The 24,703-nt window shown below is 41.5% G+C and overlaps 1 long non-coding RNA gene across 1 annotated transcript; it reads left to right on the top strand.

The window, feature by feature from the left end:
- Positions 1-1,995: 1,995 nt before the first annotated feature.
- LOC141416448 (uncharacterized) lies at positions 1,996-24,482 on the top strand. The gene is made up of 2 exons (XR_012441171.1): positions 1,996-2,102; positions 24,253-24,482. It is a non-coding gene; the product is annotated as an uncharacterized lncRNA (long non-coding RNA).
- The last annotated feature ends 221 nt before the right edge of the window (positions 24,483-24,703 follow it).

Genomic DNA, 24,703 nt, shown 5'->3' with positions numbered 1-24,703 from the left:
CAAAAATTGATTGCAAAATATTATTTTACATGAACTCAATGTAAAGCCAAGAGAAAGTAAATACTAAATGAAAACCTAATACAAATCAGATTCAAATGAGAAAATGTGTTTGCAAAGTTTTGTCGTTAGGCAGTATGACAATAGAGAAAAAGCACATCTGATTAAACAGGCTCTGCATATTTCAAAACACTGTCTTGGAGAGAGGTCACTCAATGTGTAGGAGTAGTTGTAACAAGAGAAAAACTCTTTCACCAGTACAGCCTGGGCAGCAAAAAGCTCTTCACTGTCACAACCAACGGCCCACGAGTAACCATGACAACAGCCTCTGTAATGGTTAGCAGCATGCCTCTTAGAAAACGATAGAGTTCAAGGTCAACTCTGCATTTGGATAAAGGCCTCATCCTGTTCCACTGCACAAACTTGACATTGAACAGCTGCCAACATTTGAGGCTCCCTCAACCTTGAGGCTGTTGGCCAAATGGCCGTGCTAGCTTCCCTGCTGTGTCCTGCCTGGACTTCCTGCTTCTTCTTCCTACCTTAGGCCACATGGCCTCCTCCATTTCCTGAGAACGCTCTGTTGGGGTAGGGGATGGACTGGGTGGCCAGAAGTCCTTCCACTTGGTTTCTCCATCACTGGGCCTGTGATGCCTCAGGGCCCCTTATTCTGCTTTCCTTTGAAATTATTGAATATTTTTTATGACTTCATTTTGTGTCTTTGTTACTTTAGTGATACCTCTTTTTTATTTAACTGACTGGTTTAGGGTTTATAGTACATATCAAAGCTTGGCAAGCTACATAACCCAGGAGCCAAGTATGGCTTACCACCAGTTTTTATAAATAAAGTTTTATTGGAACACAGCCATGTTCACTTGTATATTTATTGCCTCCGGCAGCTTTTGCACTACAACAAAAGAGTTGAGTACTTGTGGCCAAGCCCATACAGCCTGCAAAGCTTCACATATTTACTGACCATACAGGAAAAGTTTGCCCACCCCCACTAAGCAGTTTATCCTGGCTTGACTTTTGTACTATTTGTCAAAGACTGTGGCAATTTATTAACCACAAAATGCATTATTGTTATTTTTCCTTGACAAGATTATCTTTTAAGAGAGATTTTTAAAAGAAACATTTTATATTTACTCCCCACACAATTACCGTTTCTGGTGTTCTTTATTCTTTGATATTGATCCAGAAACTCTGCCTAGGGAGTTTCTTTAACATTTCTTGTAGTACAGATCTACTGCTGTCTTTCAGCCTCTGGATGTGTGAAAAAGTCTTAATTTTGATTGTGTTTTGGATAGAGTGTTCTAGGTTGACGGTTTGGTTTTGCAGAGGTTTTGGTTTCAGTGCTCTAAGAGGACTGTTCTACCATCTTCTGGTTTCCAACAAGAAGCTCGACACCATGCCACCATGCTTGTCTGTTCCTCCATACCCGTGTCTTCTTTCTCCAGTTGCTTGTCTCCTTTCTCCTCTTTCTTACCGGATTTAACAGTTTTTTGTTTTTGTAGTATCACGGCTTGAACTCAGGGCCTACACTTGTAGCCATTCCACCAACCCTTTCTTGTGATCTTTTTTTTTTCGAGATAGGGTCTCGCCATCTATTTGCCTGGGCTGGTTTCAAACCATAATCCTCCTGATCTCTGCCTCCTGAGTAGCTAGGATTACAGGTGTGAGCCACCAGACATGGTTTAACAGTTTAATTTTGAAGGACTTTGCTGTAGCTTTCCTCATGTTCCTTGTGATTGTGCTTTGTTTCTTAAACCTCTGGATTTGCAGTTTGTACTGCATTTGGAAAATTTTTGCCTATTATTTAATCCAGTATTTTTTATGAGCCTTTACTCCCCGCTCCCACCAACTTCATTTGCATAATTACACATGGATTAAGCTGATTGAAGTTGCTGCATAGCTTGCTTATGTTCTTTTTTTTTTTTCAGTCTTTGTTTTTCTTCCTGTGTGTGTGCTGTAGTTCGGGTATTTTACATCACTCTGTCTTCACATGCATTTCTTCTGTGCTTTCTACTCTGCTGTCCAGGCTGATCCTGACTCCCAGACTCAAGCTATCCTCCTGCTTCAGCCTCCCTCCTGAGTAGGTGGGATTACAGGTGTGTGCTTTACTTTAGCACCTGGTAAATTGGGATTTGTTTGTATTTCCTATCTCTCTTTTTAACATGGTCATGCTTTCCTTCACCTTCTTGAACATGTGGGATATACTTATATTTTCCATCTAAATGTCCTTGTCCACTAATTCTACCATCTCTCTAATTCCTGAGTCTGTTTATGTTGATTGATGTTTTTGCTCATTATGGTTTGTGTTCCACTTCCCCCCAAACCTAATAATTATTGATTGGATGCTAGATGTTATGACTTTTATCTTGTTGAGTTGATATTTTGTTGCAAATATCTTGTTGCTAGGTATTTTTTGTTTTTCTTGAAATATTCTTGAGGTTTATTCTGGAAAGCAGCTAAGTTACTCGGAAACAGTTGGATCTTTTCAAGGCTTTTGCACTTTTTAGGTGGAACTAAAGCAACATCACTTGTAAAGCTAGTCTTGACCAGTTATTGAGACATATCTGACGGGTGTGCTGAGCACTATTCCCAGTGCCTGGAGTGTTTCAAGGTTTTCCTACTCTGGTTGGGGAACTTGAATTTTCCCTGTCCTATGTGAGCTTTGGGGGTTGTTCTGCCTCTTGTCAGTGGTTCTTTCCCTAGCTGTAGACATTTTCTTCAAACCCTTAAGCTGATCACAAGTCAGTTTCAGCAAATGACCTTTGCAGATCTATCAATCATGTATCTATCAATTTATCACTCTATTTATCTATCTAATTGATCAATCAGCTGTCTCCCTTTTTTCCCCAACCATTTCCTTTTCCTTCAAATTCTAGCCATCTTGGTCTTAAATTGAGAGACATCATGGCAGCCTGTCTCTTCACCTCAAAAGGACTGCCAGGCTCTGTTTAAGCCTCATCCCCCCCATGCTGTGGACGGGAATCACACTCCAGGTCATAAAATGAGGCATTCCTAGAAGGAATGTCTGTTTTATTATTTAATTTCTTATTAGGGACTCTTTCAAATATACACAAGAGTAAAGAGGATTTCATAACGAGTTCCATATGCCCACTGTGCAGTTTCAACAACTATCAGACTTTCCCCAATATTGGTTATGTATTTCCCCAATATAATTCCTTTTTCTTCAGCATTTTGAAGCAAATCTCAGACAGCATGTGTCTAATAAATACTTCAACGTTTATGTCTAAGTGATAATTAATAGACTTTAAAATATAATCACTCTGTCATTTATCATTTGATAAGGTTAATAACCATTCTTTAATATAATCTAACCTCCAACTAGTATGTAAATTGCCTGACTTTCTTTTTTAAATGTCTCTGTTTTTTTGTGGGTGGGGGGGTTGGTACTGATACTGGATTGCCGATCCTGAGTTCGGGTCTGGGTGAAGTTGAAGGTTGAAGACGCAGGAGCAGTAGTGAAGAGAAAAGCAAGCGCAAGGTTTATGGAAAGCACAGCAGAGCTCCCACGGGGGCGGGGCTGAGGGAGGCTAAGCGTAGCATGGCTGGAGTCTAGGGAGTGATATAGGGCTCTGTCTGGCTTAGGTCCAACTAGCCTGTCTTGAAACCTACTACACTTGTGATTGACTGGTGCCTAGCCAACTTCCTGGTGAACCTGGTCACCTGACCATTCACATCCTTATCAAACAGAACATTCTGAGGAGGTCAGGTCAGCTTGTCCTGGCCTTGGGGCCTGCCACCCACATTTTGCAGCTGCATTCTGTTATCTTGGTAAGAGGCTTGTTACTTCTCTAAGAAGCCTGTTTCTCATGCTTCTTCAGATGTCTGCTTCTAAAATGGCTCCCTTGTCCAAAATAGAGTCACACTGTCATTTGTTCCCCTCACAGTACGAGGGGTTGAATTCAGGGCTTTGTACATGTTAAGCAGGAGCCACCCCCAACCCCAGTTCCCCAAGTGCCTTCTCTCTGGGAGTCAATCTGGTTGCCGTGATGTCTCTTCAATCTTTTGTTTGGTAATAGTCCTTTTCCTCAGCTACATTATGTTGATGAAAATAGATGACTTGTCTGCAGACTTCCCCACAATCTACACTTGCTGATTATTTCCTTGTAAAATCATTTCACTTGTCATGCAAACTCTGTGTCAATACATTGATAGTCAGAAATGGAAGTCTAAAGGCAGGCCTGAGTTCAGTTTCACACACAAGAATCCTTCATGTGAGACACTGAGTGCTGCTTTTGGCAGTAGGTGATGTGGTACGTAACGGCTTATTGCCCTACTTCTAGAAAGGCCAAGATTGATGAGCACATGGCAGATGTGTCAGACTGATCCCGCCATCAAGATGTTTTCCCCAGGGCTGGGGAGGGCTCAAGTGATAGAGCGCCTGCCTAGCAAGCACGAGACCCTGACTCAAACTCCAGTAGCACCTGTTCTCACTAACATTTCATCTAACAGTTTTGTCTCCCTTCGAGGACAATTTTATACTTGGATTATGATCAGCAGAGCTAGTGTTTTTAGAAAGAGACTTGCTTGAAATGGCGAAGAGCTGGCTCTAGGAATATTCTTGGCTCAGGCTTAGGCAGCATCTGTTTCTCCATGGCTTCTCTGTTCCTGTAGCCTTTTGCAAGCCCCTTAGGGTGACTACTTGTGGGAGAGGGCTGTTGGCTGTCAGAACTTCAACACTGTTATTCCAGTGTCAGTCCCCTTTGGAGGTTTCATGGGATCCCATACAAGAAGCTAGAATGTTAGGGCCGGAAATTAAGAACAATAGGGTGGTGTGTGTGTGTGAAATAGTCTTGAAGAAGACTGTCATTTAGCTTTAAATAGTTCTATTCTTTTGAGAGTTAAATGTCCTTTTTTTGACAGCATCATGCTTACAATGGTTGGGAAGCAGGTAGCACAAAGCTGGCATCTTTATTTTACTGATTTGTGAAATCAAAATATCTCACGTAGGAGGTTAAGACGACTTCCAGCCTAGGAGCACATGACAATCTCAGGGTGGCATGAACTTTTAACATTTTTCCAAGGAGGGTGTGGTTAGAAAAAGGAAAAGATTGAGAACTACTGACCTGAAGACAATGGAGTCAGCACGAGGAACATAAATCTATCAGGTGGCACGATGGCCATCATTGGCAGGCTTCTTTTAACCTACCGGGACCCACTAACTTTCAGTACCTCATAAAAAATAAATAGTCCCAATGAGCTAGCCCCACAGGGTGGCTCCAATGAAAAAGAGAAGTGATAACACATGTTGGTAAGGATTTGGAGAAATTGGAGACTTTGCACCCTGCTAGTGGGAATGTATACTGGTGCAGCCAATTGGTGGATTTAGTTTTTCTTTTTTTGGCAGTACTGGGGTTTGAACTCAGGGCCTCACACTTGCTAAGCAGGCACTGTACTACCCCTGGGGAAAGAGTTTGGGCCTAGGATTGTCTGTGACCCAGCGATTCCGTTCCTATGTGTTTATATATATAAGGGACAGAGCTGAAAACATGTCCACACAAAACCATGGACGCAAATGTTCACAGCAGCACGTCCAATACCTATGGATACAAGACACTCCAAGGTGGATGGATCTCGAAAACATTACTCTCATGAAAGAAACCAGCCACAAAAGATCACGTACCGTAGGATTCCACTCAAGTGAAACGTTCACCCAGACACGAACATGATTGGTGGTTGTCTAGAGTTTGGAGAGCCGGAGTTGTGAGAGGAAGGGGAAGGGCTGCTAGTGTGTGTGCTTGGAGATGGTGAGATTATTTCTTGGTGGCCGTACAACTCTGTGCATAATTAAGAACCACTGAATTTAACACCTTAAATGGGTGAGTTTGACACCACAGAAATATATCTTAATAAAGTTGTTGTAAAAAAAATAGAATTGGGGCTGGATGCATGGCTCAAGTGGCAGAGCTCCCATCCAGCAAGCATGAAGCCCTGAGTTCAAACTCGAGTACTGCCAAAAAAAAAGTTGGCTTGATTTTCTTTTTTTCTGGTGGTGCTGGGGATCAAACTCAGGGGCTTTACATGCTAGGCAAACGCACTGCCACTGATGCACATGCCCAGACACAGAATGGATTTTTTTAGCCATCTGTTCTTTTCATCTTATTCTTTCTCCACATGAAAAATTTTATATTAAATTAACAAGAGTATACATTTATTAACAATGAAAGATTAATCTACTAATGTAACTGGTGTGAATAAATACACTAACACCATCAAATTAGATTAAAAGGTTGTTAAAAGTTCGGAATAAATGCTATCAGACAAGAAGGGAACGTATGCTGTGCACGATGGCTCACACCTGTAATTCCAGCTACTCGGGGGATAGAGAACAGGAGTATGGTGATTAGAGGCCAGCCTGGGCAAAAAAGTTAGCAAGCCCTCATCTCAACAAATAAGCAAGGCATGGCGGTGCATAGCAATAATCCAGCTCAGATCAAGGTTGGAGATTGGCCCTAGGCAGAATTTGAGAAAAATAACAAAAGCAAAGGGCTGGGGGTGTGGCTTAAGCAGTAGAGCACTTGCCTAACAAATGTAAGACCCTGAGTTCATATCCCAGTACTGCTAAGAAAAATAAGAGTAAGGAATATGAAATGTCCTAGGTCATAGGAATAGTGAGCTATAGGTTTACTTCCATGACCAGTTCTTTTTCAAGAAGAAGAGAATGAGAGTCATGGGTGGGAAAAGACAGGAAAAACAGGTTGATTGATTCTCGGGGCTTTCGGTGCAAACTGGACCTGAAAACATCCCTTAAGATGCAGTTGATCAGAGTGGAAGGCACAGGAGTCTGTGAAGAACAGCCCTCAGTTTCCAGTGAGGGATGGTAGAGAAGACCGTGACTTCCTTCAAAATAACAGTGTAGTGATCGATGGCGTTTTAAACTCTGGAGAAGCCGAATTTGAAATGCAAATATCAAATGCCATGTCCAACATAGAGCTTAGGCCATTATTTTAATACCAAAGGTTCAGAGTCCCTCACAGTTCAGAGTCCACAGCCAGTCAGATCTTGCATGGAGGCCCTTTCTGGGTTTCCGCAGAGCTGGCGATGCTGTGGCCCTTGACTATTGCTCTGGTTTGGACATGGTGTACCCCGAAGGTTCCGGTGCTGGAAGCTCAGTTCCCAATGAGGCAGTACTGGGAGATGGTGCCTTTAAGGCTAGATGATGTCATTAAGAGAGATTAGGCTTTTCTCTTGAAGTGACTTTCTGCTTTCTCTCTCTCTCTCTCTCTCTCTCTCTCTCTCTCTCTCTCTCTCTCTCTCTCGGCAGTACTGGGAATTCTTAGGTTAGTTTTTGGATAGAGACTTATGTTTTTGCATGGGGCTAGCCTCAGACTGTGATCCTGTTACCTACAGCCTCTGTGTCTGGGATCATAGGTACATATCACCACACCTGGCTTATTGATTGAGATGGAGTCTGGCTAACTTTTGCTCAGACTTGCCTCAGACCTTGATCTTCCCAATGTCTGCCTCATAGGTAGCTGGGATTACAGGCGTGAGCCACTATATCCATCTGAACATATTGCTTTTGTGGGACTACAGTGTTACCAAGACAGCGAGTTGTTAAAATGTGAATCTGGCTCCCTCAGCTGGCTCTCTTGCCTCCTCTCTCAACATGTGACCTTTCTCACTTGTATGTGGTGCTGTCCAGCTGTGTGATACAGGCAAGGGATTCTCACCAGACACTAATACCGTACTCTTGGACCTCCAGAACTGTGAGCTAAATAAACCTCTTTTCTTCATGATGTGCTCAGTCCAGGCACTTTGTTACAGCAATGGAAAACATACTAAGACAATATCCCAGGAGACCAAGCAGCACGACGCCATACAGAGGCACTCTACAGAGAGAATAAAAGACTCCCAAGGGTGAGTAAGAAAGGAAAACAACAGAAGATGTTGGCTCTTAACCAATTTCAAAAGGCTTAAAACCTAGAAAGCTCACATTCTTATTAACCTGTGGTTAGGAGGCAAAATTTGTCCAAAAAATGGAGATTTTTTTCTCAAAGATATTTGGTCTCCCAGTGTTGCAAAAGCAATTTCAACCACTGCAATTTCCAATAGACATGAAAGAAACAACAAAAAGCATGAAAACAGCCGTGAAGTGATATTCTCCATTGGTGACATCTTGAGATTCTTCGCAAGGTTTCGATGCCAGGTGCACTTCCATAAGTAAAGTCACAAAGTCTCTCTATATTTGTCATAAAGGACTAAGTGAAGTGAAATTTAAGGCCCAAATTCCTACAGTCACCATAACAATTAATAATCAATCATAATAACAACATTTTAATAAGGAATTTAAGTAGTCATTTAATACTTCATGTTTTCAAATCTCTCCACTGTCCTCACTGCAGACAGTTGGAGACCCTCTTCCATCTTTGAAACTGGTCATCGACTATTTTCAACTGTGTCAGGAATGGTTGTCTCAAGTCGCAGGGGACTCCATGTTCATCCGACAAGTTTCAATTAATTCTCCCCACAGGCCACACTTGTGGTACAAACAGCGCTGCGTGAGGGCCAGAGCTCAGGGTGCAAGTGTGTCACCTTACAGTGGTGCCATCATACTTGCTCACAAGCCACACACCTGGCACCTCCACCAGCTGTCGGCTGGACTCGCCGGCTTCTGTGTCGAGAAGTTCGTCACCCCTGTGTAAGTGTCACCTCCGGCAAGTGTTGTCACAGCTTTCTTTAGTTCCCCACTTCAGATCTGTCAGGCAAGAGCAGTAGTCATGTTACAGACAGGAGGATGAAAAGCAAGCTATTTATAACTTTGTTCTTCTGGACGGTTGCACAACACAGGGTGGTGCATGGCCTCAACCTGACGCTGTGACCCCACTCTGAGCTCAGGATCTTCTGATGTTTATAGTGCAATTGCAATTCCTAGCAAGCCATTCATATTTTAAAATCCCAATGGAAAATTGTATAGCTTTATTGATTTACAACTCACCTATCACACAATCCCCCATGAAAGGTGCACAGTTCATTGTCTGTTCACACCTTCACCAGGTTCTGTCTGTATAGACCTGTCTATTCTGCACGTCATAGAAATGCATCTTGTCATGCCTGGCTTGTTTCACTTTGCATGTTTTTAAGGTTCATCCATGTTGTTCCATGCATGGATACTTCATTTTTCCCTCCCTTGGTGATACGTTTGAACTCAGGGCCTTGCATTTGCTAGGCAGGCTCTCTACCACTTCAGCCATATCCCCCACCCCCAGCCCCCAGCCCTTTCTGCTGTAGCTATTTTTCAGATAGGGTCTCATGCTTTTTTGCCCAGGTTGATCTTAAACTGATCTCCTTCTACCTATACCTCCCACATAGCTGGGATGACAGGCAGGTGCCACTGTGCCTGGCTTATTCCACCACACCGGGTCCTGATACTTCATTTATTTTTATTGAGAAATAATATTCTAATGTTTGCAGTTACCAGGTTTTATTTATGTATTCATCAGGTGACAGACACCCAATCCAAAAAAAAACCTCTAAGAAAAAAAAAAAAAAACTGGGCATAGTGGCACCTATAATCCCAAAATTTAGGAGGATGAGACTGGAGAATCATGAGTTCAAGGCCAGCCTGGACTACATAGTGAGTCTCTTCTCAAAAAAAAAAAGTGGTCATATATAATCACAGAATTTATCTTGGCTGAAATATATGTTCTGCAATAATTTTTAAAATCCCAGTTGATGAATAATTTCCCTGCAAGTCTGGCTATGAATTATGAAACAGAACATGAGTTATAGTGTGCAGTGCTGTACTCAGGATTTGCTGGATTAGTAGACTTTCCTGACACGTGCACACGTCACACAGCCAGCAATCCCTGTCCTGCTTCTGCAGTGGCATGAGAGTGTGCTAGGGCCTGTCAGGGGTGCTTCTGTTCAGTCCATGTGATATTCACCTGCTGAGGCTTCCATGGTGGAGGTCCTAAAGAGCCAGGAACTCGCAGACCACCCCAAACTAAATGCGCTGTCTGCATGCAGCCCTCTCAAACGATGTGAGGAGAGGTTTGAATGGAGTCTCAGGCTGCAGAGAGATGGCCGTCCTGACGGGGCCTTCCAGAACTGATGACTCACTGTCTATAAACGACACTCTGGGCTCCTTTTGCAAACATTACCTAGGCCAATTTTTGCAGAGATGTGTAGCTTACACATGAAAATAGCCATTTTCGTAAATGATGCTATATTATTGCCTGAAGGTGAGGTACTTACCTTACTGGCTGTAGCAGGCACAGGAGCAGCTGAAGAGCCACCATTATAATCTGTACATGGACAGGGCCAACTATTATATAAAAGAAATGGCACCCAGTGTGAAGAATTTATGAATAAAACATTACAGTGTGGGATGTAGAGGTCGGCAGAGGATGGGCTGGGGTGGAGGGAACGCAGCCACTCTCAGGTTCAGGAACAAATGTCCTAGAAATACAGTGCTGTGTCTTTAGGCTTGCTCAGCCAATGCCACTCCTCGCTATCTTGTCTGTTTACTCCACTAGAAATGCAGATGGTGGAATCATTGTCAGAGCAGTGAATTGAAATAATGTAGGAAAATGTGCCTAAAGCAGCAGGTGTTCTACAGATTATTCACTGGATCTGAGAAGAGAGACATGACTCCAGTGTGGCTCAGGGCAAAGACCAGTATGGAAATCTCTACTTTACAAAATAATTTCCAAGAGCCACACAGTCATTTAGAGAACTCCAGGTTTCACTAGAAGTTGATCTGTGTAGAACAATTAGTTCAAGTCAATACGGTGCTGGGGACATGTAGTGTATAGAGCAGACACAGATGCCGTCCTCAAGACATTCGTGGTCTCCCAGGGTAAGGTCAGAGGTGACCAATTCTACCAGGTGCCCTATGAGTTCTGGGGAAATACCTCTTTTTTATTGCAAGTCCTTTGGCTACAAACAACTAGATTATAAAAACATAAAATTCATGAACTTATATGAGGCCAAGTGGTTTGGATTTTGGAAGGGGGCAGTACTGGGATTTGAATTCAGGGCTTCATCTACTGCCTCAGCCATGCCTCCAGCCCTTTTTGCTCTGGTTATTTTGGAAGTAGGGTCTTGCTTTTTGTCCAGGCCAGCCTGGACTGTGCGTCTCCTATTTTAACTTCTAGCTGTAACTGGGATGGCAGGTGTATGCCACCATGCCCTCCCCCTCTTGAAATGGGGTCTTGTAATTTTTTTATTTTTTATTTTTTGCCCAGGCTGGCCTCAACCCTCTGGTTCTAAGTCTCCTCCAAAGCTTGAGATGACAGGTGTATTTCACATACCCAGCTAGTGGCTGAGATGGGGTTTCAGGAACATTTTGCCTGGGCTGGCCTTGAACCACCGTCTTCTTGATCTCAGCCTTCCAAGTAGCTAGGATTATAGGTGTGAGTCACCGGTGCCTGGCTGCCACAAAGATTTATTGATGAAGATTTAGAGTTATGTGTAGAGAAGAGGGATTAAAGTATTTGTCATCCAGTCGTACATGTAAAACTCCCTCTCAGGCCACGCACTGTCCAGGAATTGTCTCTTTTGAGTTTTGTCGTCAGATACCCTGTTCCTCATGATTGTCTCATCTCTGTCATGAGAAAGAGGTGGAAGCCCTGTTGTTACTCAAATGCCATTGCTCTTCAGAACCTGAAGGTACTGGACTATAGAACTTCTTGCCTCTGCACTTCTCCAGTCCCTTTTATCTAATGCTGATTACGTCACCACTCACGCTGTCGCATCGGCCACTGGGCTCCCCATGACACCCTCCAAGGTTATTACTGTGCTGCATTGCTGATGACTGTCTTAGTCTGCTTTCTGTTGCTATTAAAGATACCTGAAGTGGATCACGTATAAGGAAACCAGGGCTGTTTCGCCACAGGTCTGGTAGTCTAAGAGCTTGGTGCTAATATCTGCTCGGTGACGATCTCGTGGCAAATGGCATCACAATGGCAGAGTGACGCAAGGCTCAGGCTAACTTTATGTGCATGTATATACAGCTATATATACATATCTATATCTACATATACATGATCATAGGACCGCTACTAATCTACTACAAGGATAGGTCCCCAATGACCTAACTACCTGGCACTGAGCTACACCCCAGTGACCTAACTACCTCGCACTGAGCTACACCTCAGTGACCTAACTACCTGGCACTGAGCTACACCTCAGTGACCTAACTACCTTGCACTGAGCTACACCTCAGTGACCTAACTACCTTGCACTGAGCTACACCCCAGTGACCTAACTACCTGGCACTGAGCTACACCCCAGTGACCTAACTGCCTGGCACTGAGCTACACCCCAGTGACCTAACTACCTGGCACTGAGCTACACCTCAGTGACCTAACTACCTGGCACTGAGCAACACCTCAGTGACCTAACTACCTTGCACTGAGCTACACCCCAGTGACCTAACTATCTTGCACTGAGCAACACCTCAGTGACCTAACTACCTGGCACTGAGCTACACCTCAGTGACCTAACTACCTTGCACTGAGCAACACCTCAGTGACCTAACTACCTGGCACTGAGCAACACCTCAGTGACCTAACTACCTTGCACTGAGCTACACCTCAGTGACCTAACTACCTTGCACTGAGCTACACCTCAGTGACCTAACTACCTGGCACTGAGCTACACCCCAGTGACCTAACTACCTTGCACTGAGCTACACCTCTTAAAGGTTCTGCCACTTCCCAGTGCCACCACACAGCTTCCAGCACATGAACCTTTAGGGGACAATGTGAACAATGACTTGCTTCCTTGTCAGTTCAACTTTTCTGCTTGAAATGTTATGGCTTACACATAGAGCAGCACACCACCAAACACGTCTTCTCTTCTACTCTCCAGACTGTAATCTGTGCGTTGGTAGAATATGGCGTCTTCAATGCTGTCAGCACATGACCTTCCAGCCACTGCCACCAGCTAAGATGATAGGCGAGGGGGTCATGAGTGGAGAGAGAAAAGTGATTCCATTTGTGCCAGGATATTGGTACTTTTTTTGGCCAAAGGCAGCATATTGATAGAAAGCAGAAGAAGGCTTGAATTAGAAGGATATGTTGGATTGGAAAGGCTTGTGGGCATCATGGAGCAAGAGTCTCATAAAAACTCACAGAGGACGGAATCATAGCCATCTCTGGGGGACATAGAGGAGGTGGGTGGCTGCCCTAGCTGACAGTGGTGGGGGCTGCACAGAGAAAATGATGCCTGCTACCTCCCCCTGTGCCCTTTGGGTGCTATAGATGGGAGGTGGCACCACAGTTTGGAAATGGGTGAGTGAAAGCCAGGGCTGGCTGCATGGCTTCATGACTTGGTCTCATAGAAAAGGAATCATATTGTATAGTGTTTTCTGACTGGTTTCCTTTGCGTAGCATAGTGTTTGAATTATTAATAATTTTACCACTGAGTTTGCTTTATAAGTGAAATCTGATGGGATAATGGGATATGTATGTGAGCACTGGAGCTATGCCAGGGGCCTCCGTCTTGAGCAGTGGCCAGGCAGCCAGGTGCACTGTGGCATGCCAACATGCCCAGACAAGGACTTGGGTCCTGATTGCTGGTGACCCCAGTGGTGGCAACAGCACACTGGTGACAATTGCAGCAACTACAGCCAGGCTCCTACAGGCGAACTACAGAAGGTTCCTGAACCAGGTGTGGTGAAGCACGCCTGTAATCCCAGCACTTGGGAGGTTGAAGCAGGAGGATCTCTAGTTTGATACCAGGCTGGACTATATATCAAAACCCTATTTCAACAACCTGCTCCTCAAAGGCTCCATTTGGGCACAGTGACCTGGTGTGGGAGACAGTTTGTTCCTCTATGTCTAGAGCACACCCCTATAGACTGCGGCTTGAGAGCAGAGACAGGAACTGCAGATGAACAGGCAGCACACTTCATCAGGAAATGATTGCAAAAGACAAACATAATCGCACTGCAGTGAAACATGATAGGCAGCTATTAGAGTTTTCAAACAGTGTGGGACTTCCAGTTTTTCTAAACTATTGGACATTGCAAAGCAAATACCCACAGGCTTAGAAATTAAATTTAAAGGTCATTACATTCAATGGAAGAGAGCTACTTTTTATAAGAAGTGCCCAGTAAATTAATTATTAATGAGAAAGAGAACTTTGAAATTAAATTTTCCTTGTCATTGAAGCTATAATTATTGAATGCATAAGCAAGTGTTTTAAATTGTACAAAAGTCATGAAGCCAATTTCAAGTGACCTCTATAATTAGGAGGAAATATCACAGAAAACCTTGAAATGCCAGTGTAGAAAATTACATTTGAAATCAAATTCAGTTTTGCAGAAAACTGATCTGTAAAGTGTTAAATCTGCTTTAAAAAATCATTTTGTGAGGACTATTTCTAAATTTGTATTTCAAAATAATTTAGAGGACATTTATCCCAGTGTTTTCAGAGATGTAATACTCTTGTCTAGGCAAAGATATCTGTTTCTATTACTCCTACTTCAACAATTGTTCTGGAGATCTTAGCCAGTGCAACAAGTCAAGAAAAAGAAAGAAAAAATAGGTGAACTGACAGGAACAAAAAGTGAGTAATTGTTTATGTCAAAATCCTTTAAAATTGCAGGGCACTGGTGGCTCATGCCTGTAATCCTAGCTACTCAGGAGGCAGAGATCAGGAGGATTGTGGTTCAAAGCCAGTCATAGGTCATAGTTTGTGAGACACCATCTTTTTTTTTTTTTACATTTAATATATGCTTTTTATTTTTATTTTTTATTTATTTTTTCAAATTTCCAATCTCCTTATTTATTTATTTTTATTTATTTATTTATTTTTCCTTTTTCTTTTATTATTCATATGTGCATACAAGGCTTGGTTCATTTCTCCCCCCTGCCCCCACCCCCTCCCTTACCACCCAGTCCGTCCCCTCCCTCTCCCCCCCCAATACCAAGCAGAAACTATTTTGCCTTTATTTCTAATTTTGTTGTAGAGAGAGTATAAGCAGTAATAGGAAGGAACAAGGGTTTTTGCTGGTTGAGATAAGGATAGCTATACAGGGAGTTGACTCACATTGATTTCCTGTGCGTGTGTGTTACCTTCTAGGTTAATTCTTTTTGATCTAACCTTTTCTCTAGTTCCTGGTCCCCTTTTCCTATTGGCCTCAGTTGCTTTTAAGGTATCTGCTTTAGTTTCTCTGCATTAAGGGCAACAAATGCTAGCTAATTTTTGAGGTGTCTTACCTATCCTCACCCCTCCCTTGTGTGCTCTCGCTTTTATCATGTGCTCATAGTCCAATCCCCTTGTTGTGTTTGCCCTTGATCTAATGTCCACATATGAGGGAGAACATACGATTTTGGGTCTTTTGGGCCAGGCTAACCTCACTCAGAATGATGTTCTCCAATTCCATCCATTTACCAGCGAATGATAACATTTCGTTCTTCTTTATGGCTGCATAGAATTCCATTGTGTATAGATACCACATTTTCTTAATCCATTTGTCAGTGGTGGGGCATCTTGGCTGTTTCCATAACTTGGCTATTGTGAATAGTGCCGCAATAAACATGGGTGTGCAGGTGCCTCTGGAGTAACCTGTGTCACAGTCTTTTAGGTATATCCCCAAGAGTGGTATTGCTGGATCAAATGGTAGATCGATGTCCAGCTTTTTAAGTAGCCTCCAAATTTTTTTCCAGAGTGGTTGTACTAGTCTACATTCCCACCAACAGTGTAAGAGGGTTCCTTCTTCCCTGCATCCTCGCCAACACCTGTTGGTGGTGGTGTTGCTGATGATGGCTATTCTAACAGGGGTGAGGTGGAATCTTAGCGTGGTTTTAATTTACATTTCCTTTATTGCTAGAGATGGTGAGCATTTTTTCATGTGTTTTCTGGCCATTTGAATTTCTTCTTTTGAGAAAGTTCTGTTTAGTTCACTTGCCCATTTCTTTATTGGTTCATTAGTTTTGGGAGAATTTAGTTTTTAAAGTTCCCTATATATTCTGGGTATCAGTCCTTTGTCTGATGTATAGTTGGCAAATATTTTCTCCCACTCTGTGGGTGTTCTCTTCAGTTTAGAGACCATTTCTTTTGATGAACAGAAGCTTTTTAGCTTTATGAGGTCCCATTTATCTATGCTATCTCTTAGTTGCTGTGCTGCTGGGGTTTCGTTGAGAAAGTTCTTACCTATACCTACTAACTCCAGAGTATTTCCTACTCTTTCCTGTATCAACTTAAGAGTTTGGGGTCTGATATTAAGATCCTTGATCCATTTTGAGTTAATCTTGGTATAGGGTGATATACATGGATCTAGTTTCAGTTTTTTGCAGACTGCTAACCAGTTTTCCCAGCAGTTTTTATTGAAGAGGCTGCTATTTCTCCATCGTATATTTTTAGCTCCTTTGTCAAAGATAAGTTGGTTATAGTTGTGTGGCTTCATATCTGGGTCCTCTATTCTGTTCCACTGGTCTTCATGTCTGTTTTTGTGCCAGTACCACGCTGTTTTTATTGTTATTGCTTTGTAATATAGTTTGAAGTCAGGTATTGTGATACCTCCTGCATTGTTCTTTTGACTGAGTATTGCCTTGGCTATTCGTGGCCTCTTGTGTTTCCATATAAATTTCACAGTAGATTTTTCAATCTCTTTAATGAATGTCATTGGAATTTTGATGGGAATTGCATTAAACATGTCGATTACTTTTGGGAGTATCGACATTTTTACTATGTTGATTCTACCAATCCATGAGCATAGGAGATCTCTCCACTTCCTCAATCTCTTTCTTCAGAAGTGTACAGTTTTCCTTGTAGAGGTCTTTCACATCTTTTGTTAGGTTTACACCTAGGTATTTGATTTTTTTTTGAGGCTATTGTAAATGGAATTGTTTTCATACATTCTTTTTCCGTTTGCTCATTGTTAGTGTATAGAAATGCTAATGATTTTTCTATGTTGATTTTATATCCTGCTACCTTGCTGTAGCTATTGATGATGTCTAGAAGCTTCTGACTAGAGTTTTTTGGGTCTTTAAGGTATAGGATCATGTCATCTGCAAATAGGGATATTTTGACAGTTTCTTTACCTATTTGTATTCCTTTTATTCCTTCTTCTTGCCTAATTGCTCTGGCTAGGAATTCCAGTACTATGTTGAATAGGAGTGGAGATAGTGGGCATCCTTGTCTGGTTCCTGATTTTAGAGGGAATGGTTTCAGTTTTTCTCCAGTAAGTATAATGCTGGCTGTAGGTTTGTGTGAGACACCATCTTGAAAAACCCATCCCAAAAAAGGGCTGGTGGAGTGGCTCAAGTGATAGAGCATCTGCCTAGCAAATGTGAGGCCCTGAGCTCAAACCCCAGTACTACCTCCTCCCCAAAAAAGTCCTTTAACATTACAGAAAACATAAGCACACTTAGCATGGTTATTGTATGTTGATCAACATAGAAAATCATATCTCACCTCGTTATCAATAAATGAATTAAATAGGCATGATGCATGATAGCATATTAATTCCTGAAATGATCATGAGTAAATCTGAAATATACCCACAAGAAATGAATACATCTGTTTACAAAAAGAAGCATATGGGATTGTTCATGACAGCTTTATGGGTATTATGGGTAATACCTCCAAACTGGAAAAACCACATGTGACCACCAATTGGAGATGAATAAACACAGTGGACATCCAGTCAATGAAATATTAATCAGTAAATCAAGAAGGAACAAACTGATCCATGTATCAACACGAATAAATTTTAAAACCAGAATATCGAGTGAGAGAAGACAGGCACAAAACATGAGTATCGTATGGGTTCATTTATATGATCATTCTGAAAAAGGCAAACCTATAGGGACGGTAATCAGAATGGTGGTTTCCAGGGACTGGGGGTTTGGGTGGAGGGTGACTATAAAGAGTACAAGGAAACTGGAGGGAGGTGACTGAAATGTTCTGTATCTTCAGAACAGTAGTGGTTATATAACTGTATAATATTTATCAAACCTCATGTTTTCATAGGTATAAGTTTTAGCTTAATCTTATTTTTTTTAAAGTCTGTAATTCCAAGAACAGAAGAAGAGCAAATAGTCTTAAAGAAGAAAATAAAGATCGTAACTACAGCTGGGCACCAGTGGCTCACACTTGTAATCCTAGGTTCTCAGGAGGCAGAGATCAGGAGGATCATGGTTTGAAGCCAGCCTGGGGAAATAGTTTGTGAGACCCTATTTAGAAAAACCCTTCACAAAAAAGGGCTGGTGGAGTGGCTCAAGGTGAATGTCCTGAGTTCAGGCCTCAGTATTGCAAACAAAACAAAACAAAAAAATCAACCATTAACTCTAAGCATTTCACACCGTGATGGTATGAGGAGAACAGAGTACCATGGAGATAGCTGCATTATAGGAAGACTTTTATCTGTTGGGATTTTCTTTTTTAAAAACACCTGGTGGATTAAACTCCTCTTGAATTCTTCTCAAGCTCTTGGAATTTTATTCCCTAAAGGGCATCCTAAAACTCTCAACTCTCAAAGTAAGTAAATTTTAATTACTCTGATGTAGAAACATAGTATTTTAGGAGAAACGTGGATTTTTGCATATGCGTAATCACCTCCAAAATCAAATGGATAAAATATAGAGTTGTAACAGAATATCTAGAATTGTATAGAAATACAGTTAGCTTCTCAGTAATTACACTAATTATAAATGGGTTAAGTCTAGTGACTTTCATTTCTATTATTGTAATTTCTACTCCAGAACTTCTGTTTGTTTAAAAAAATCATTTCTATCTTTTCATTGATATTCTCTCTTTGGTGAGACCTCATTCTGAAACTTTCCTTTTAGTCCTTTAGACATGGTTTTCATTTAGTCTTTTGGACATATTTTAAGTAGCTGATTTAAGTCTTTTTGTTGTTGTTATTTCAATATCTGGGCTTCCTAAGTGACTGTTCCTATAGATTGCTTCTTTCCTGCATGTGCACCATACTTTCTTGTTTCTTAGCATGTCTAGTAGTTTTTTTGTTGTTGTTGAACACTACACATTTATAATCACATCATATGACAACTCTGGAAATCTGATTCTCTCCACTCTCTGCAGTCTGTTATTACTGCTGTTGTGTTTTAGTGCTGTTGGTTAGTGATCTTTCTGAACTAATTCTGTAGTCTATATTCTTTCTCATGTGTGGCCAAGGAAATTCCTATTCAGTTAGCTTACGGGCAGATAATAATTAGAGAGAGATTTCCTTAAACATCCGGAGCCAAAAACCCTCCCAGCCTTTGCCAGTGGTCAATCATACATGTTGGGTGTGCCTTCAGTAATCAACCAAGCAGTTAAAAAGGCTGACTTAGTTTATATTTCCTTCTTGTGTGAGCTTCAAGGTCAGCCAGAGACAAGGATTTAAGGCTTTCTTGGCCTTTCTGGATTACGCACACAACCCTGGATTAGGGCATGCAGACGGCCCTACGTGTGTGTGGATGTCTAGGTTCTCAATACCATATATCAGGTTTTCAGAATGTTATGGACATCTCATTTTCCAGCTTTTCCTTTGTAATATTTTAGTAAGCCTATTATTTGCTCGATGCTACCTCCTGCCCTCAACAGCTGTGAAGTTCAACAAATGGCTTTCAGTGTTTTTGACAAATGTCTCTGAGGAGAGGCTTTGGCTCCCCGTGAGCTCTGAGTTAGGCCAAATAAAGTCTTGCAGGTGGGGTCTTCCAGGGAAACACCTAACAGGTGAAATGGCAGTTGTTTAGGAATGAGGTTTTGAAGGACTTACTCCAACCCATTTTCGTCCCTCTGGTGGCCTCCAGCCATTGGTTTTCACTGTGATTGAAAGGCTGTTGGTTTTTAAGGCCAACACAGAGCTGGAGAGATAGAGATGGGAATAGTTTTTCTTTCCAAGCTTCAGCCATTTTTCTTGAATAAACACTCGTTGGTTTACTGTAAACATTTAATTTCCAGAGTTCTGGAAAAGAAAAGTTAATATTTTTTTTTGGCATTTTCTCATTGATTTTTAGAGAAAAATTTTCAGAGGTTTTTGGCCAATATTTGCTGACATCAACTCACAGTAAGGAAGTACTGATATACACTCATCACCCTATTCAGTCTTATACTTCATGTTCGTGTTAATGGCTTTAACATTTTGTAGCAGCATAGCTCTGTTTTTCTGAAGGTCCCCATGACACCTAGAGCCATGTGCTAGTGTCCATGCGTCCTGACACATTTACCGTACATGCTGTGGTCACACTTCACAGATATTCTTCTGAATTACAATACCAGGTGTTGCAAAGCACCTTGGGAAGCCTGTTCTTCAGGGACCAAAACACATAAATGTAAAACAAAATTATCTCTCAGCAGTTTTAATTAATTTTGTTTCACTAATTCTGTATTTCTCATGTTTATGTCACATAATTATTTGTAAGTGATGTTCATAACTGTTTCTTAATTTGTAGTAATTTTATCACTCAGAGGATAATTGTTAATTATTTTTCCCTATGATTATCATGGAAGGAAAACAAGGCTTTTAAAAACTGTGAAATGAAGGGAATTTTAAACAGTCATACTCCCCTTTGCCCTGACATCCCAGATGGTGTCGACGATTTGTGTTCATAGTTATGCAAAATGACAGATGTCAGGAAGCAAATATTTTCAGCATATTAATAGGAATGAATGCCCTGCCACCTTCTGTATCAGCAGCTCTGGCGCTGATAAGAATGCTGACAGAATACTCTGCTGCAGCAGGAAGAAGGGCTCATGCACTCTCGGTTGGCCTAGCATCTGAATCAATGGATGAAAAATCAAAGACTCCAACATTCTCCCACACATTCCACCAGAGACTCACTGGGTGGCTTTGGGAATGAACCAGGGCAATGAACTCATAAGTTCACCAGTAAGACCAAACAGCGAGTAACATCTCATTTATTCAGTGTCATTATCAGAGAATGAAGCAGTGTATGTAGTTTTCCAAATACTTGAAGCTTATTTTAAGCTCTGAAATATTTATTTTTCAATTTTAAGGGAAAACCCTCTAAAATTTATCTTATTGTTAATGTCTTTCTTAATGTGGAATGCACAAAATATAATTTCAACTTCATTGCTATACCTGAGGCCTGTAGGAGGAAGGATGAATAGGTGATTGCACTGTGTGACATAGCACAAAATGACTCTGGGGGAGACCATCTAAATTTGACAGTCAGTGCTGGGAGTCTTGAAAACTGGTTAAAGCCCCTAAACAGATTTCCTTCAAAGGAAGGTCTAATTACCAGCCACTTTTTATCAGCAACAAAACCAGAAGTGCTACAATGACCTCTTTGTTTTGCCAAAAGATGAGAACCAACATAGACTTCTGAATCCAGTGAAGATGTTTTTAAATAATAAGATAATATTCAGACAACAAAACACTGAGACAGTTTACCATTAGCAAATTCACATTAAAAGAAATTTGAAAGGATATATTGTAAGTAAAGGCCATGTTAAGGCAGATGGATTGTCTGAGATGTGAGAGCAAATGTAATAAAGAGCAAATAAAACAGAAAACTGTGGCTGCATCTCAGGACAGACTGTAACATAATAGTCATATGGCATAACAAGGAAGCCCCAGCACTCACTTAGTGGCTTACAAGAACAATGTTTGCTCCTCACTCATGCCAGATGTTCTTTGGGTGTTGCTGGAGAGTCTGCTCACATGACCTCCATTCAAGGGTATGACTGATGGAGACTTCTCCCTCTGGAATGTGGTCTCCAAGTGTTGGAATGGTGCTGGTTGCCATGGTAGAAAGAAAAGGAAACTAACAATTCCGGTTCATCTGTCAAAGCAACTCACGTGATCATGTCTCACTTTAAAAGGGTGAAAAGAGCACTTTTACCATGTGTGAGGAAAGAGAAAGACCGGAACTTCCACTGCTGTTGGAAACTCTATAAAACCAACTCCTTGGAGCAGTGGTAACTATCAGAGAAACTGAGACAACAATATCAGCACAGAATCAAAATTTCACAGCAATAATGATGTAACTAGACGAGGAGCAGGTAAAAATTTAAGCTTTAAAGTGCACTGTCTGGGAGAAGGCAAGCATTTAATAAGAGTTAGCCTTTTATAATTTAAGCATGTATTTGAAATTTCTTGGATAATCACTAAAATAACAGGAACAGACTATTTCTAGAGAGATGAAAGGAGAAGAAAAATGTACTAGGATTCTTCAGGGAAACTGAACCAAGGGTATTCTTATATTATAGAAAGAGACTAATGAAGAATTGGCTCATGTAAATATAGAGATAAGTCATCCATCAGTAAGCTCAAGACGCAGGAGTGCGGATGTGCCGTTCCGGTTTGAAGGCTGGGGCCTGGAGACTCAGGAACACTGATGGTACAGATGAAATGCAAAGACCTGCTGCTGGAGAATTTTCTCTCACTTGCAGAAGAGTTGGTCTTTTTGCTCTACCCAGATCTTCAACTGATTTGATGAGGCCCACTCACATGTTGGAGAGCAATCTTATTGTTGATTAAAATGTTGATCTCATTAAAAAAAATGCTCTCAGATAAACTCTAAATAATATTTGAGCAAATATTTGGGTCCGTTATGGCCCAGTCAAGTTGACACATCCAGTTAACCATCATAAAAATATATGAAACAGATGGGCCCAATGAAAAGGTAGATATAAATCCAAATATGTCAGAAAATAGATTACATGTAAATTGGTTATATGTTGCAGTTGACAGAGATCTTCTGTGGTTCAGCATTCTCTTCACAATTTGACAGCTTCCAAGGAAGCCTGCACCTGTTGGAAGTGACCTATCACTCTTCAGAGGCCTCTGGGCCTCACTCTCCCCACGTCCCCAGAGGAGTTAGACTCAGTGTGGGTGTTTGCAGGTCTACAAGTCAGAGTCAGTGCACTCTTGGGGGTCTTCTGGAATGTGTTCGTGGATGAGTTAGGTCTTTTCAGCATGTGAAAGCAATATTTTAGTTCCATCACCCTGTTCTAAGGCTCTTTTACTGTCCCCAGTGCAGGCCTCAGGTTCAGATCACATTCTAGGAGAGTGGAAAACTGATGTAACTGTTTTCGAGTAGTGCTTTGGAAACATTTATGATGACATCAGTAGTTTCTGTTCATTAATTTTAGCTCCCTCTGCCGTTTCAGCAATATAGATAATTTAATAAGTAACTAGAAAAAAGAAAAAAAAGAAGAAAGAAAGAGGGAAAGAAAGAAAAAGAAAATCTAAACACAAACTGGTTTGGGGCTGGTAAGCAATATCACTTAGATTTAGTTTTTGGTAAGAAGAAATCTTTATAGGAAAGACAAAACCAGAAGGTAGGGAAAACAGTTTTCTAAAATAGTTACTTTTTTCTTTCACTACATTTTCCTTTTTGTCATTTTTAGGGTAGTATCAATAAATATTGTCAGCGTGATCATAATTATTTATGGCTTGGAGTTATTCATTTAGTCTTCAACAAATATTCACGGAGTGTCCTTTATATGCAGGGTACATTGGGCTGGGTGTTGAGGATACAAGCATGGGGAAGGGTTTTAATAATTATGATGGTTACTCTTGATTGTCAACTTGATTGGCTTGAGAGATACCTAGGAGATTAGTAAAGCACACTTCTGGGTGTGTCTATGAGGGCGGTTCCAGGAATGACTGGCATGAGGGACAGCTACTGAGAGGGAAGACCTGAATTGAATTTGTGAAGCACCACCCAATAGGCTGGTGGCCCAAAGGGAACAAAAAGTGAAAGAAGTATGGAGCTGGCAAGCCTGTGCCTGCTCCATAATTCCTAAATGAGGGCATCTATGCTGTTGCCATCACCTGTGGACATCAGACTCCAGCTTCTTCAGCTTTGCAATGTGGACTCCCTAGTGACTCTTTCAGGAAGCTTCCAGGCCTTCAGACTTGGGCTGGGGCTGCACCATTAGTCTCCCTGGTTCTGAGGCATCCAGTTTCTTGAACTGAGCCGCTATTGGGCTCTCTGGCTTTCTAGTATACAGACGGCCACTGTTGGACTATCCAGCCCACAACTGTGTAAACCAATCTAATAAATCCCCTTTTGTAATTATAACCAATATTCTATTGGCTATGTTTCTTTAGATAACCCTAAGAGAGAAGTGCTCTTTTATCTTACACATCTGCATGCCTTTATTACAAACTCCTCTCATGGTTAGTCTCATTCCTTGGCTAGTAGATGAAATCGCTAATGAAGATTAATGCAATTCACTATGCATTTATGTATAAAAATAAGACCTCTATGATGATTAAGGTTGATTGTCAAATGTCAATTTGGATTCAGAAGTGCCTAGGAAATTTGTAAAGCACATCTCTGGTTCTCTTTCCAGAAAGGATTAACTTAAGGGGGAAAACCCTCCTTGAATGTGTGAGGCATTCTGTAAGCTGGAGACCCAGATGAAATAAAAGAAGAAAAGGAGAAAACTTGCTAGTACAGGACTTCTCTGCCTCCCTGCTTCCTGGCAGCCACGATGGGAGCCTCTGCACTGCCACACCCTCCCTGCCATGACGAACTGAAGCCTTTGAAACCATGAGCCAAAATAAATCCTTTCTCTCTTAAGTTGCTTTTCTCAGGTATTTTGTCACTGTGATGGAACACTGGAAAAATCACTCTTGCTGTTCTGTCTTTGATCTTCAAACCTGTCATTGGATCCAGCAGAGTAGAGTTTAAGAGCACAGACTTGGGCGAGTGGCAAACTTTCTGTTCCTCAGTTTCTTCATACATATAAATGGGGAATGATAATAACACTATTTTATGTAGAATTGTTGGAAGTGAATGAG

This window comes from Castor canadensis, chromosome 14 (genome assembly GCF_047511655.1).
Source record: "Castor canadensis chromosome 14, mCasCan1.hap1v2, whole genome shotgun sequence".
Lineage (NCBI taxonomy): Eukaryota > Metazoa > Chordata > Mammalia > Rodentia > Castoridae > Castor > Castor canadensis.
This window is presented reverse-complemented; position numbering and strand designations above follow the sequence as displayed.